Source organism: Pithys albifrons, chromosome 6 (genome assembly GCF_047495875.1).
Source record: "Pithys albifrons albifrons isolate INPA30051 chromosome 6, PitAlb_v1, whole genome shotgun sequence".
Classification (NCBI taxonomy): Eukaryota; Metazoa; Chordata; class Aves; order Passeriformes; family Thamnophilidae; genus Pithys; species Pithys albifrons.
Window position 1 is genome coordinate 38,691,486 of NC_092463.1, and position 13,621 is coordinate 38,705,106.

Sequence of the window (13,621 nt, forward strand, 5' to 3'; positions counted from 1 at the left end):
GTAAATCTGCTGCTTGATGAACCTGCCTCCTGATGTTGCTCTTGCTCGTGGTGTACAAAAATAAGCTCTCCCATGGCAGCAGTCAAGCTGGTAATCTGCTGGCCAGTCATTCTCTGCTGCTTCTGTCGAAGCTCATTAAAGGTTCACACATGTAGCTTGTGCTGAGACATGTGCTTGTGCTTCTCCCTGTGCTCACCCACCCCACTGATTGCTGCTGTTCCTTTTGTTGTGCCACTATTCCCTCCTCACTCTTGCCATAGACTGCCTTTACTTTAGAACAAGGCTTGTTTCTGTAGGGCCCACCTGCATAGGGCAGCACCTGGACTGAGATCAGTTAATGAAAAGCAAAGGCAACAGGACTTTCAGCTTCACTCTAGAGGTCATGAATTGCTCCTTGACTGAAAGGACAATGTACCATGAATAAATTATATAATTTTTCTTTGGCATTTCCAGCGTTTGGTCTTGAATGATGTGTACCTAAAGTAGCCTTCTGAGGGATGCCTTAAATAATGACAGAGAACAGGTGCCTCAGTAAATTAAATGCCATATTTTTAAGCATTAGGTAATGAAGCATCTGAAAATGTTTTTTCTCTGTTGTAGAAATACTCTGTGCTTTTCAAAAAATAGAATCTTCCAATATTTCTGTAATGCTTATGCAGGGCTCCAATAATTTTGGAAGTGATTTTAAACAAAATTATTTTCTTAGTTAAAAATATCATGATAAAAGACACAAAGCAATTGGAGCGCAAGTCCTATGTGAGTCTTCTTGGTGTGATATTAAACCTTTCCTTGAACTTGTTCTCCTTACACACAAAGCTTTTCTGTGGCCAGGCAGGGAGCATGATGTGGCTCACCAGCCAGCCGTGCTGACGTGCTGAGGGCTGATGTAGTCCCATCACTACAGTCTCAGCACTGTGGATGGGAGCAGCAAGAAGCTCCATGCCTCTGAAACCCCAATGTGTTGATGCAATACTGCAGCCATGCCCCTGGGTGGTTGTTTAATCAAATTGGGGGTTGCCAGTTTAAAATTGTTTTCATAATCAGAGAAACAGATCTGAAAAAGGATTTCATTTTTTTCAGACACCGATGTGCTGGAGCTGACCTGCTCTTCTGGTACTAGAGGGAGCTCCAAAGTGGAAGTTGTGGCAGCCAGCATGAGCAATTGAGGCCAGTTCAGAGACCAGGTGAATTAGTCAGGGATAAGCATCACCCTCGTGCAGATTCATAGCTGCCACACATCTTAGAGCATGGGCTGACGTTGCTTCACATGTGACTGCAAATATAGTGGGGACAGACATTTTGCTCCACACCCTCATTGCTATGTTCCTGAGCAGCTTTCAGGCCAAGTGAAGAGCAGTGAGAACACATTTTTCCCACAAGCTTTGAAACTCTTGGAAGAAGAGCATTCAGTAAGAATGTTCTGTAGGAGTTGCCTATCGTCTACCTCCAGAGCACTACAGTGCTGCTTTTCAGTTAGGCTAATGACTATCCCAAGGACTAGCCTCACAGAATGTTGATTCAGCAGGGTCATTATGCCTTTTTTCCATCTGTTGACTTGTTGGAAGAGCAAGCAACAGGCACTCAGATGTGGAGAGAGGGTAGAGGAGGAAAGATTAACAACTTTGGTCTAATTCAGAATAAAAATAACTATATGCAAAATTAGACAGGTAGAGGGTAAGAGAAGAAAAGCAGCTGCATGTGGGATATAGAGGGCATTTTGCATTTAATTTTTCTCCAAATATGAAAATGACTGTGAGCTCAATAATTTCATTATTAACCTCTTTAATTAGATATGAGTTTGTCCTGGCAAAATGTGCTGAGGCTTCTTTGCCACACACACGAAGTCTCCAAAGCTCAATGTACAGCATGTCAGGTGATGAAACCTGAACAGTGTTAGTTGCTTTTGTTGACTTGTTTTCCTACAGTGAGCTTTGTCCCTTCCTCTCTCTCATTTATTGCCAGAGGTACAAGGAATAAGCAGAATGAATTTCTGGAAAGTGTTTCCAACCGTAGCCTGAGTCCTTTTATCAGGCTCCTGATGTCTGACTTGAAACGTTTAGTTTGCAGCCAGCAGTTACACAGGATCTTTTCTTCATAGGTTCCCATGGAAAAGTCATGTAGATATCTATGGTTCATAATGCATCCAGAGGGAAAATGCTTATAACACAGATCCCAAATGTGCTTAAAAAAAAAACCTATATACATGCATGAATGCCATTCAGCTGGCTGCCAGGAAATTGTGCTGATAAAGAGAAACCATGGGGAGAACAAACAAAATGTGTAGTATAGAAAGTCCAGCTGAAGATAGGAAGTTACTGCTTAGAAAATCCTTTTATACACCAGGGATAGGTGGTTTCTGTAATAAGACAAAAGGTGTACTTGGAAATCCCAGGTGCAACTGCACTCACTTTTTTTCTAAATTAGCAGAATGTGCCCTAAAGTGAAGGAAAACATTACCAATCCAGTTAAATTTTGGCTCTGCTATTATAACAGGTGAACTAGTCCACTTATGTCTTACTCCTGCATTTCAAGGGATCAACAAAAACTGTGCCCTCATTTAAAACTATTTTTAACATAATGAGCAAAGCGCATGGGTGTCCATAGAGCTGTCAAACCAAGGCTGCATTCTGACTCACCTGATGCCCGAGGCACACGTGCATCCGGTGTGCAATGAGGTTTGCTTCTAAACCTGCTGTGAGGTGGCAGATGGGATTGATAAAAAAAATCTAGGCCTGCTGATTGAAGCCTGGAGGAATGACTGCTAGACTTCCCACAGCCACCTCGGCAGCACATGCGGTGAGTGGTCCTCGTGAAAGCCTCACCAGCAGCTGGATGTTGCAGGGACAGACAAGCACTGTGGGGAGTCCACGGCTCCCTGAAGGCAATGCCACAGCCACTACTTCTGTTCCAGCTTCTCAGCTGTTGCTTCTGTTCCAGCTTCTTAACTAGTACGTGTGAACAGCTATCCTGTCGCTAGCTGTGGTCTGGCTCACACGTATGTGCATTAGCCAGCTTGTGGAGGGAAGTAAGTGATGTTGCAACCCCATTAAATTTTCAGCAGACACAGGACCTGTCTGTGTTGTCCACTTTTCAGTGGCAGGCTATCAGAATACCATGTGGCAGCTGCTGAAGGTAAGCATGTTGTGCTTCCTGCTGGCTACATGGAGGCAGTGAGAGAGGATATACAGCAAGTACTGATGCAAAACTCAGCCCAGACATTGCCTGGATCTGGTGAACTCCTCGCCATCACAGCTTTGGCTGGCCAGATAAGCCATGACATATTACTTAGTTTACTCCATGGATGTTTCTTTAAGTTTAGGTCTAACAGAGTCTGGCCCCATTTACACACAGGACCAAATGATTTGACAGTCTCAAAACCCCACGGTAGAACTGCAGTCTTGCATGAGCTCTGTTGTTTTTAGGGAGCAGTTAGCTGGGACCTTACATGTGGGTAAAGACAAGAGCAGCGCAATGCAGATAGAAGAGGGCTGTCTCCCCTGGCCAGGAGCCAGGGCTGGCAGGCACACAGAGATTAGATGTTGGATACTGGAGGTTCCTGCTTGCAAGGGAGTCCAGAGCTGAAAACCACATGATAGAAAAGCATTTGACTGAGTTGGTACTTAAATAAGCAATGCCAAATCCTTGTTCCCTTTTGTAGGAGTTATTTGTGTTCCATTGTTCTCCCTAACCACTGCTCTCTGAAAATATGAAGCACAGGATGAAATTATCATTGAACTCTGTGAGGAATTATAAAGGTCTTTCTAGACCGGTCACTTTATACTTTTCCCAGTTTTGGGCCCATAAACATTTTGCAGTGAGTGGAGGTGCCTACACCTACAGACTTCAGCCTGCTGGCAATGGGTTTAAGTGGTTGCAGAAAGGTAGTGGCAACAGGTACTTTTCACAAATGTCTTAAAAGTACTTGCAAGGGCTCTCTGAGCAGAGGCTGAAAGCTGCTGCTTGACTGCTCTAAGAGCACCCAGGGCCCTGTTTCCCATAGAAAGGTTGTGTTGGGCTGTTATGTTGTGCCAGGTTAGGTTAGCGAGAGCTCCTTACTGTTATGGCCACAGAAAGGAATCTAAAAGGATCACAAGATAGGTTTTCCAGCTTGCATTTGAGCAACTGATTGTCCTTCCCTTGTCCTCCCTCTGGCAGCATAAGCAAGATAAACCATCTTCACTCCAGGACTGTTCTGCAATGGAAAGCAGGGAGCTGTTATTTTCCAGGTCTGCCCTGAGGCTCAGGGAAGAGGTCTTGCAGCTTTCAATGGAACTAAACATCACAGGGGAACAATACTACTCTATCATTTGGCTGATATCTCCATGGGAGTTCTTATGTGCTCAGGCCACCTCTGCGTGGACTGCATGGACAGCACTCAGAGAACAGGATGGCCCTGGCCCAGGGACCTGAAAGGAGAGATGCATGCAAACCCCTCTTGTGCTGAGCTGTGCATTCCCAATAGCCTGCTGTCTAACCTCCCCCCACTCCCCAGGAGTATGTAGGTCACTGTTGACATTGTTTTCCTCTGAGCCCCGTCTGCTCCTGTTTTACCACTTTGTTTGCAATTAGCCCATACTTCTGTAATTGACCTAAATAAGCCTGTTTGTTTCATTCTCCTTCATCCCATGCCTTATGTTTCCAGAGAGCAGTAATTAATAAGAACAATGTGGCATGAATATCTTCTGCAAACCCAAAGCAGGCAGTGCTCTGGCTGGAGTCAGTCTTGTTCTTGGTGACCCTCAGCAAGCTCACAGTGTAACCAGAACTCAGCCAGCTTTGGGGTTTGCCCTGAGCAAAAGACAACATAACAGATCTTACAACTTGACTGTGTTGTACAGCTGCCTGGCCTACACAGATGCCTTTTTTATTATTACTACTGTTAGCAAAATTAAAGAACTAGAGCAAAACTGTAAGTGAGCAAGCAAATCCCTCTGATAACAAGCAATGTCAAGCGTTATATTTCAAGTCATGAAATCCACCCATTTGTATCAGTTTTCTCAGCTGCTCACTCTGTCTCCCGCAATCGCACTTGCCACGCTGCTGATGTTGTCAATTTCCTCTCACGTCACAACCCTGCCCTCTCCATGAGGTCTGAAGTATGAATGCTGGAAAATCAAATGCTATAGAGTATGCAAGTTATCACACTCTCTCTAATGTTACTGGGCAACACTCAGCTGGCCAGGTTTCAGGCACTATGTTTTGCCTCAGCTTCCCCATTTGTTCTCATGAAGTCCTGCCTGGAGGGTGACAACTCATTAATGTTCCCTTTCTTTCCACTGCTTTTTGCCTTTCACATCCTTAAAAGCCAAAAGCAAACATCAAAACAAAACTTTGCAAGAGAGTTTTTTCCAAAACTTCCGTCTGTGTCCCAGACCCTCCCACAGAGATTTCTGCTGCTTCCCACTGGGCTGTTCATCTCTGTGTCCCCCTTTTGCAGGCAGGGCTGCAGTAGGGTCTGTATGTCAGGCTGGTACAGAGGTCTGTGCCAAGCCTTCAGGGGATCTCAGGAGGGCTTAGCACTGTGGCATCCCTGGGTGCCAAGCTCCATCCTCTCACCCCAGAGATGCTGAAGGGAGGCACAGTGAATGAAATGGAAACAAATGTCACACTGTTTGGAAACCAAATGCCAGAAATGCTGGCACTGCATCTATCTGTGTTTTCCCTGACTCACTGTCAGTATCCTGCCCAGTCCTGCCTAGAAGCACACAGCTGATGTCAGTCTCTTTGCTTGGTTCTCTAGAGAGACTCTCTGAGGAATTTGGCAGGTGTCAAAGGCAAAGCACAGTTCTCTCCCCAAGGAGAACTGTACAGCAAGCAGGGAGATGGCATGGAGATAAGCACAGAAAGAGCTATGACACTTAGTGGTGAAGCTGGGGCTTTCCAAAAGCTCAAATTTGGTATATAACCGCAACTGCATTTCTTTGGGAAGTAGGGCTACAAATTACCATAAAGCCCTTTTTAAAAATCCCTGTCTGTTCAACCACTGTCTCCTTCCTCTGTAACATACCTTGGCTTGCAGAATTCACCATGCAGAATGAAATCTAACCTTTCCACTATGCATGGCAACCATAATTCAATTAAACAAGACAAACCTTGGACAGCAATTGGTCCTTGGACAGGACATGGTATACTAAATATGATAACAGCAGGAGAAGAGTGAAACACAAAACTCACAAAATAATCCAGTTAGAAGAGAGTTGGCGAGTGAGTGCCTTTCAGGACAAGGACACACACAAACACACATGTTCTCTCTTTTCTTTAGTTCAGGGCACTTTACATCGATGACAACAAATAGGAAGAACAGAGATTAATGTCAACATTTGCGTGCTTGCAAGTGTATCTGAAAAGCAGTCAAGCACACATTTAACTTGTACAGATGGATGCCTTTGTTCCCTTGCTAGTGTGCACATACCAGTTTGACTAGGGATGCTTTCCTAAAGCAATGCCAATGTGGGCCTAAAACAAATGTTACATAGAAGAAAACACAGCCCATTAGTCATCTGGCAAGAGGGATATATAAAAGTATAGCCAGATCTTCAGTTCACAGGGGAAACTCTTCAAATGTCATGGTGATAAGCTTATCACCATGACATCAAAAATGTCAGCAGGTAAGAGAATGCAAGATAGTGGAGTAGCCTGAGCTAGTATGTTCATAAGCAATGAAGTGAAATGCAGCAACCCAGCAACCCAGAGAAAGAAATTAAAATGGAAGGGAAATTCTTCTTCTGGATACACTCACAGTGGTGAAAAATAAAGAACACAGTGAATGAATATCAAAGACATGGCAAACCCAAATATTATTTTCAGAGTGACTGAAATTAGGAAGGCTAGAAGGCTGGTAGTAACAGCCTAGAAGTGTTGCCCAGGGAGCAGGCACCAACTTCATCCCCAAAGGTTTTTAAGTCCAGGGTGGAGAAAGACCTGGTCAGCTTGGTTTGATTTCATGACTGACCCTGCCTGGGCAGGAGGATGGACTGCAGATCTCCAAAGGTCCCTTTCCACCTAATTTTTCCCATGATCCTATGAGTGACTATGATTTGGTATACAGAGAAGGCAACTACTGACATTGCCATGGCAACAAACTGGGTTTATGCTGGTATTGCAGCTTCTTTCAAAGAGGAGAGTGCATGCTTCCTTGAAAGAAATGCTCACAAAACCAGCAAGATTTAAAGTACGAGATTCATTCAAGCTTGGCTTTCAATCTGATGGAAGAATTAATAGGTTAACAGCTTGTTCATTTCTGCTTCTGTTTCAATTTATTTTCTTTAAGATAGAGATGAGAAAATTACATGCAGTCTTGCAAAAAGAAGATAATTACATCCTCCCCCTTGAGCAGACAACCAAAATGGCTTCAGCAAATACTCCCACAGCTGGTGGGAGGCAGCCAGTCAGCAGCCTGGGCCAGCTGCATGTGGCTCAGCACAGCCAGCCCAGCACTATAAAACATATTCCTTCACCATTTGTCCAATTGTTTTCCTAGGTAAAAGCACATGAATCAAGATGCTTCCATTGTTTTTGCTCAAATACTGCAAATGAAACCTCAACTGCGGTAACTGGGAGTTGGAAACAGGCAAATTTGAGGTAGTGGTGCTCCTGTGACACGACACCACCCATCCAGCTAGTGGTGCTGGGGAGCCCAGTGTCCACATGGGTCTGTGATTCATGGGGGGCCCCCGGCACTGCAATGATCTGGTCCAAAGTCCCTGTGGGCTCTGGAGTCAGCAGGCAGAGGATGGGGATGTGTGACTGAGCCACCACAGCTTCTGCCCCAGCAAATGCCTGTTGAGCAGCTCGGAGACAAGAGGGCATTGAGCTCCAAGCACGACACAGCTGCAGTGAAGGCCACAGCAAGGGCTCTGCTTTCTGCCATGCCCACCTCACACCTGGGTGCTGGCAGCACACAGACCAGCTCCAAACGCAGAGGGCTGCTTGGTTTTCCTGCCTGCTTTCCACTTGCACTGCCTGCCTCTCAGCCAGAGTCAAGAATCCAGCCCCTTGGGACCCACCTACAGCCAGGAATAACTTCTCTGACTGGGGGCAATTTTAGTAGGTCACCAAAGCCGCTGGCTTTTTCCTTTGGCAGTTGTGCTTCTCTTCCTCACCCTATGAAAATCGAGTTTTCTTTCAAACATGAATGTGCCCCTTGTAAGCTGATCTGCAATATAATTATTTTCTCCCTTGCTCAGCAAAGTTTGTAAAACCGGACATTTTCCTCGTCAAAGCCAGACAATGAGGCCTTGTCTACACTGCAGCACGGTAGTAACAATTCCCACTGTGGCTGCCATCAGTTCAGCTTGCCTGGTGGGAGTCATTTATTAAAATTTCTTCCTGAAGACTAAGCCTCCCAGTTCAAGTTGATATGTCAGAGCCACAAAACATTTGTGGGGTGAGATTTTTTTTGCCATAGACATTCAAAAGCTGAGGAAGCAAACTCAAAGCTGTGCAAAAGCAGTCACAAGCTGCAAGTCTTCTTGAACCATTTTTTAAAACCAGAGAGTCATTGTAATCTAGAAGTGAGAGAACTGGTTGGGGAGCAGGAATTAATCATTATTATAGTGAAAGGTTCGCTGGTACTTCCTTTTTCTGTCATGCTTTTGCAGCCAGTCACCTTAATGCAGTTAAAACACAATCCCATCAGATCTACCTCATTTAAAAAAATATCAGGATAACCAGAAGAGGAAAATCCTACAGCTATGTTATCCACCTCACATGTGAAAATGTTCACACGTACTTGAAGTTTGCGAAAACGTGGCCCATCTGAATTTATCCAGCCCCATAACCTGTCCCTGTATCAGAGAGAACCTAGTGGGGGTCAGTGGGCCCCACCACTGCCTCCCACACACCCCAAACTCAGCAAACCCCTGGCAGGCCAGCAGCTGCCCTCCCCCTGCATGCAAGGGGCGTATGCTGTGGGCTCCCACAGCCTCCGATCCACCCCAGCGTCCTGCTCCACACAGGGCTGCTGGGCAGGGCAGCCTTGTCCAGGCTCTGCTGCCTTTACAAGGCTGAGCATACAAAATGTAGCTCCAGCCAGGCCCCAAAGGGACACTAATTGTTAATTGAATCATGTTTTGCTCCAGTTACATAATCTTTTATAATAAAGTCCAGGTCCAGCATGTCTCAGAAATAAGGCACAGCATTAGCTTACACCTTTGCAAAGCTCAGTGCTGCCCATGCCTCAGACTTAGGCAGGGACAGACAAAGCAGTCTAAGAGCTCTGCCCCCATGGGGAAGGGATGGGGGCCAAGGGCTCATGGCCAAAGACACTGCAGCTTCACCCATGCCAACAAGCGACTCCTGCAGGAAGAGGCACCTTTAGCTGCTGTTTACCCGAACAGCACTGCGCTTCATTTGATACCAAAAGAAACCGGACACCTTGTCTCCATTGGGCTTGTTCCTTCAAAAGAAAAGTAACTCAGTAAGGAATTCCAGGATCCCTTCAAAAATTTTACCACCGTTTTAAGACCTTTTTTAGGGTGAAAGATGTTGTGTGAATCAAAGAGTAGAGCCAGCAAGCTCTCAGCCATGCAGAGGGCAGAGTGAGCCAGATGGAAGCAGAAGGGAGCAGAGGCATTGGCAGGAGACTGCTGCTCAGGTGAGCTCTGACTGTACAGATGCAAAAGGGGGTGAAGAGATGTGCCTTTGCTGGTTGCAGGATAAGGCACACTAGGCAGCTCCTGAAGGAAATCAGGATATAGCTGGGTAGATACAGAATACATAGGAGGTTGGTGCTGTGGATACGCTCTTTGAACTTTACTGGATAACTGGATGTCCACTCACCGGGAGCAGCAGGGTTGTGCTGTAGCCCTGTCTCAGCGGGAGCCTGCCCCAGTCTTGCTCTCAGAACAGAAAACCCAGTATATGCTTAGTAGTTGACTTGGTGCCAGAAGGCAAGTGTAGCCACAGGCCTGGGCTTTGAGGTGCACAGTGTGTGTGTCATGGCAGGCCAGAGTCTGGGAAGCAGCAGGGGCTGAGCCCCTTTTCCTTACACAGATGATGGGGCTCAAATGTCCAAGCCTAAGCAGGCAGAAGGACTGATGTAAGAAGAGAATAAAGAGGAGCACCTGCCCCTCAGGCTGAGACCAGCTTGTGCAGCTCCTGCGAGGGGGTCTGGCACACAGGGCACTGTGGGGGCAGCAAGGGATGGGTAGTGCAACAGTTGGCAGCAGCTTCCCCAGTTGCTTCTGCCAAACTACCCCCTCAGCTCCAGCACAGACCCACCCTTCTCCTCTTGCTGCTGCAGGAAATCCTGGCCAGGCGTTGAACTGGAGGCTACAGCAGCATGTGCTGCTGCCTCAGTCCTTCAGTCGAACAGTGGTGTGCTGTCCTAAAAACACCTGTAAAGCTCTTACTGTCCTACTAATGGGCTTCTTGTTAAATAGAACACTCAAGTACCTACAAATCAAACAAGTCTTGATCATATTTTCACACTGCAGAAGGTCCAGGGGAAGGGTGGGAGTAATCGGTCGTCCCATCCCCATAGGCTGAAAACACATTATGCTATTCCATAAACCAGTGAGCTTGTGTCATACATTCACCCTCCCTTTTAGCTTTTTATGTAGATTGGATCCAGCACAATTTAGAAAACAAACTCTGACCTCTTTTTTTAAGATGACTGGTAGTAACACAGATTATTTAACTTCTTTTGTCCAGTAGCCATCACAGATCACTAGATCCCAAAGTCCAGGGATCCAAAGTTCATTTTCCAGGTCCAGTGGCACCTCAGCAGCACAAAGTATTTATATCCTTGTAGTGCTCAGGAGCCTCAGCTGTGAACTGGAGCCCACTGCTAATGTAAGCTCTGCAGACCTATGGCAGCCCACAGACCTTGCCCCAAAGCTTTGTGCCTGTTACAGCCCCGTGTGCTGGAGAAGCCGGGGCAGGGCTGCAGTCCCACAGGTTTCCCTGCTCAGCCACAAGCGGATGCTGCCCTGCCCCAGCAAGGCCAGGGTTTGTCCAGAGGGACAGACCAGGAAAAGCCAGGCAAGCTGTTTGGTACAGCTGTTGTCTAAGGAGTTAATCGCTGCTGAAAGCCACTAAAAATGGCACACAGCTTATGTTTGCATCTTTTTTTAGATCCTATTTAATTGCCTGGTTTCAGCCCACAAGGCACAGCATGCTGCTGCACTTGCCAGGGGCACCGCTCTGCGCCACACTGGGGAACTACAGGGAGCCCTAGGCTCACCAGAGAGGAAAGAAAGTCAAAAGCAGGCAGGAAAGCCCCTCTCCACCTCAGAGGAGATCCCAGCAGGCTGACCAGAGGAGAGACTGAGCCCTGTACAAACCCATGTAACTGTGACTGGGGTCAGACTCGCATGGCTGCCCTCTAATAGACACCCATTCATATCCACATCTCACGCAAGTCAGGGATCCTGGTCCAGCCAGCTGCTACTCCCATGCTGAGAGCTGAGGAGTGAAGGCTGCAGACAGCTGGTTAAAATGTCACCTCCACTTTGATTCCCAGCATCTGCTTTTCACCAGAGGAGAGCCGGGTCCAACAGCTATAACCTCAAAGAACCACAGACCTGTACACTGACAGTCCTACAAAACCGGAACCCTCACAAGAGCCAGATGAACCAGTAAGTGGTTCCACTAAGGGAACCATTGAAACAAGAAGAGAGGTCTTTGCTTGTGCTCTGTATACAGGAACCCTGCTGCCAGCAAGGAGCTGTTAAAGAACAGCCCCACTGAGACAGGGGACAGCAGAGGCATTCCCACATGCACCAACACAGGTCAGACACCCCCAGGCTGCTCAGCTGGATGCATAAGTGAATTACTGACAGACACAACCACAGGTCCCAGAGGCCTCACTGGCGTCAGGATGTGCTTGCACTGATGAACATGTTGGAGGCTGTGGGACTGGAAGCCTGGGGCAAAGGGCTTTCAAGTTGCTTGAAATACTGTACAGGTTTGTGCTGGCAGCCTGCGAGGCCCAGGTGGCTGGTGAGGACAGACTGAAGCTTTTCTCTTCATCAGAAAAGACTCTCAGACAAGGGGAGACTCTAAATGTTTCCAGGAGTAGAATTCAGTTTCAGAATGAAGAGGGAGACATCTCCAAAAGAGCTCTCACCTGTCATGTGCCTCCAACTCCCAAGAGACAAGATGGACAACAAGGATGCCATCTGAGGCCACACAAAATCCAAATGAAGAGGAGTAAGCAAGTATACAGCGGTGTAATGATGCCTTCTTAGTCTGTAGCAGCAGTTTAGTGGGCAAATAGAGGATGCATTGAGCTCAAGAGATAACAAATGGCATCAAAGCTCCTCTGCTACCATGACCCCAAATGACAGTAATTAATTTAATTCCATTCATTGCTAATTATGGACAAACTGGTCCTACACATTTTTGGGTTGCATTTATGGACTTGAATCCCGCTTTAGAATTAGTTATTGCAAAGGCTCCCTGTAACTTTTCATAGTCAACAGAGTTTATTTGTACCATCATCTGTATTTCCAAGAACGTGATGAATATGCTGGAAAACACAGGTCCCCCAGCACAGATCACGAGACTCTATTGGCATGTTCTTCCCATTGCAAGTCTGACTGGGTATACTTTATGCTTATATTCCTTTCTATTCCAGAAAGTAACTTTACCCTTTAAAATAAGGAGTAATGGGATGAGACCTTGCTGAAGGGTTTCATCAGAAGTTTTCAAAAATACATTGATTGTGTCACCCATTTTCATTCATTCTCTGCTGAGAGATCTGATCTTCCTCTTTTAAAAAAAAGTAAATTCTCCAGCATCTCTTCTCCAGGCCACCTCAGGTCTGTAAGACTGAATTGCTCATTTGTAGACATTTACTACATAACAAAAAAAGAATGAAAACACACTCCCCTCCCCCAAACCAACCCCCCCCCCACATTTCCCAGTGTGTTATCTCCCATTTAATGCATATGAAAGTGATAGCAACTCATTACAGGCATTTTACCTATTTCTCCTTAAAAAGCATCTCCTCTAACACTTCACTCGAAGGCAAATCTGCAGACCTGTTCCCATCAGAACAACTCTGGTGTTGAACCTCGCTAAAGGAAACAGATACAAGGGGTTAAGACACCAGATCAGCTATTATTGCATCAGAACCTCCTTGTAGGGGGTGCGCATGTGTGTGGAGGTGGAAGGGATGGTTCAAACCTCACGGAGGTGGGGTGGGTCGTGTCTCTCATGGCAGCCCCTGGAGCCCATAGAGGCAAAGCCCCAGAGCAGCTGCCAGTCACAAACAGCCCAGGAACACTATAGCAGCCCACAGCTCCTGGAACCCCTGGCCCAGCTCGGACTGGCAAGGACAGTGAGAACAGGCCCCCCACCCTGGCCTGGGACCCCAGAGTGGCCGGGGGGTCAGAGGCCCCACCTTGGGGGTTGGCCACAGAGACCAGAGAAGATAAAGAGGCGTGCAGGAGGTCTCCATCTGGGCCTGGGCTGTTCTCCTGACCTGTCAACATGTAACCTTTTAAGTGGTAACTATATTTCTCTCTCCTCTTTTTCTCTTCATACTTTCTTCTCTTAATCTTTCTTCCTTTAATCTTTTCTTCTTCTTGTGGGTAACCTAAACAATTATTTCTGTATTTCATTCAAGCTGTACCTCACTTAAGTTGCACAGAGTTTGTGTTTGCGGAGTGTAACA